Source organism: Sinocyclocheilus rhinocerous, unplaced genomic scaffold (assembly GCF_001515625.1).
Source record: "Sinocyclocheilus rhinocerous isolate Xijiao unplaced genomic scaffold, SAMN03320098_v1.1 scaffold571, whole genome shotgun sequence".
NCBI classification, from domain to species: Eukaryota; Metazoa; Chordata; class Actinopteri; order Cypriniformes; family Cyprinidae; genus Sinocyclocheilus; species Sinocyclocheilus rhinocerous.
In genome coordinates this window covers 58,926-61,998 of record NW_015656167.1, presented here as the reverse complement: position 1 = coordinate 61,998, position 3,073 = coordinate 58,926, and positions in this window count along the sequence as shown.

Sequence of the window (3,073 nt, the reverse complement as noted above, 5' to 3'; positions counted from 1 at the left end):
ACTCTTCCTAACCAGGAACAGTCAAAAATCGTCCAGGCTATGGTCTCACGTCGAAAATAACTTTAAATCCATATTCAAACTGGACCATGATGTAGTAACCTCACCAATAAAGAGTCCTTCTAAAATGCATACAAATACACGGTCTTAAACTCTTAGCATCAATCAAAACATAGGCCATACATACATGTAACATCTCTGCAAAAAAACATCAACTCCTTACATTAGACTGGGCTTGAAATTACACATTTCGCAACCAGGACACAGCACAATGTGCTCAGCAGGTGAGCCATGATGGCTACTTGTTATTGCTAACTCTCTCTACCCACATGGCTTTACTTAAGGAAACCTAAAACATCCTAGCCACCCTAGTGGTAAGGATGGGCAAGCCCACACTGGGCCTGTTTAGGTTTGGTGTGGGCTGGCCTAGTCCACTGTGCCCGCAAAAAGCCAGCATGGGCCCTACAGGGGCATGTTTGCAGGGCCAGTTTCACCCTTTGAGCTTTTTGGCACAACCAGTGGTTGAGAAATTCAGGGAGGTGAAGCTCTGATCAGGTGAGTCTGCAGCTTTCAAAAAGATTTATACCACACTGATCCAGACCTGCACCTCAAACCTCTCGGGGCCCAGGTCTGTCTAGGTCTGAGGAACAAAGTAGTGTGGCAGGGGGTGTCTATTTTGATGATGAGGACATGTATAGGCAACACTTTATGTTATATCCTCAAGCAAATATGTTGATGAGAAAATTGTATATGTGTTCGAATGAGGTAAAGATAAACCTTTATAGAGCATATTGTACACCTTTTTATACTGCTCCTTTGTGGGTGCAGGTGATCTATTTTGTAAGGCAAGTGTACAATCCTTTCCAGCTTTAATGAGAAATTTGATGTATAAATTTGTTTGTCGGTTGGATGATTCACATTATAATATTGCTGTCAAATCCTAGGCTTACTGTGGTGCGATATCAGTCACCTATGAGAAAACATTGGTATAACTGTCTTTTTCAAGTGTATAGAATTGTTTTTATTATTATTATTAATTTGTACTGTCTGTTTTATTGTTTTGCTAATGTACCTTGAGTCTGGAAAATAGAGTTGCATGAATGAATTAATTAATAATCCAGAGGAGACAATTTGAAAAAGAACAGCGCACGAATGAATGAATTAATAATCCAGAGGAGACAATTTGAAAAAGAACAGCGCATGAATGAATGAATTAATAAACCAGAGGAGACTATTTGAAAAAGAACAGCAGCCTCTGGTCCCTTAGAGGAAATAAAATCTTTTCACTTTCACCAATCCACCTCTCACTCATCATCCCATTTTGGGTGAGGAAAACTGAACTAATGATGTTATAGCAGAGTGCACATTAAAAGCAATCCCTGCCTTCTGATGGTTAGGTGAAGGTGGTGATTATGTGGTGAGGCGTGATATGAGGTGATGGTTCTTTAAGTAGGAAGCTTACAAGCAGCTGCTTCCCCCACTGTTGGGGTTACTAAGCAGACGTTTCCATTGCAATAAAGTACTTAGGACAGTCTGCCTCCCCCTATTATGGGTTCCTTAAGTATGCAGCCCCTCACATTTTGTGAAGCCATTCCTGCCTCTCCCATAGTTGGGGTCCTTAAGCAGGTGGCTTTTTCATGAGGCATTGCAATGTATTAATTTTGAAGTTGCCTCCCCCTAATGTTGGGTTCCTTAAGTAGGCAGCTCCCTCATGTTTCATGAGGCTGTGGCTGCCTACCCAGTGGTTGGGTCCCTTAGCAGGTGGCACCTTCATGAGTCATTGCAATGTACTAAGATTAAAGCTGCCTCCACCTGATAGCGGGTCTCTTAAATAGGCAGCTCCTTTAGGTTGTGAATTGTAAATTCCTACCCCAATGGCTAAATCAGGAAGTTCCTTAATGGGAGTTTAGTTGAGCTTCTTTACCCCTGAAGGAAAGCATTTTAAGTAGGAAGCTCCCTAATACCAACAAGGTGGTTTCTCCCCCCTCCCCCAGTGTCAGGTCCCCTAAGCAGGAAGCTCCCATGTGTGTTACCCAGGTGTGGGCTTCCCCCAGATATTGGGTAAGCTTTTTGGAAGCCCCCCTTGAGGCTGTTAGAGCAAGTAGCACCTCACCCATTCAGGTCTTCAATTAAGGTCCTCGTCTCAGCTTTCAGGCTCTCACAATCTTTGCGTTAAGGTGAGCTGCCTCCCCCTCTGCATGGGCCCCTTAAAGTAGGCAGCTCCCTTATGCTATGAAGTAGTCCTAATCCTTCATCTACTTAGGTGTGTAGCTGTCTCCCATTAGTTGGGTTTCTTAAGTAAGCAGCTCCATTATGATATGCTAAAGTCTCAAGGTCAGAGCCGCCTCCCCCTGATATGGGGTTGTAGTAAATCAGCTCAAAAGGGAAATATTTATGACTAATTATAACTGGTTATGATTAATAATAAATATTTAGATTAGATCTTAGAATTAACTGTAGCAGAATCAATATTACAATTATTTGATCTGTCCGTCCACCGAGCAGACAATATAAAGTCCACAGCGGATCGAAGTTACTTGAAGATAAAAACTGCCGGAAAATCAACTTCAAGAGGAGAGTCTTGAGGAGTCTTAGTGTGTCATCTCAAAAGAAGAGGTTTTCTGAGCAAAGATCATTTCGAGCTAATGACTTTTGAGGGTCTCTATTCACATCCACCTTTGGGTGGAATAGCCAATACCAGGCGTGAATTTTTGAGTGGGAGAAGTTTCCTTTGTCTCCCTTTATGGCCCATTTGCATGTTTATGGTTGGTCTGGAATTGGTGCAGTTTGAACCCAAAATATAGTACAAATCGTATGATGCATCTCACAATCACATACTGTACATCATTGTTTGAGGAATAAAGAGCAGATAATATTGATACCAAGAAAGAAACATTTAGAATATATTAAACCAGAGATACATTCATACACCTGAATATCAGCGTTTAGGGCTTAACTAATACAAATAACGAGTGGTAACTCAGCTAAGCTAATAGGAAACGTACAAACAACACATGCAATATACCAGATATATTTGTAACTGATTAATTATTGTCTAAATAAAGAAAAGGTCTTT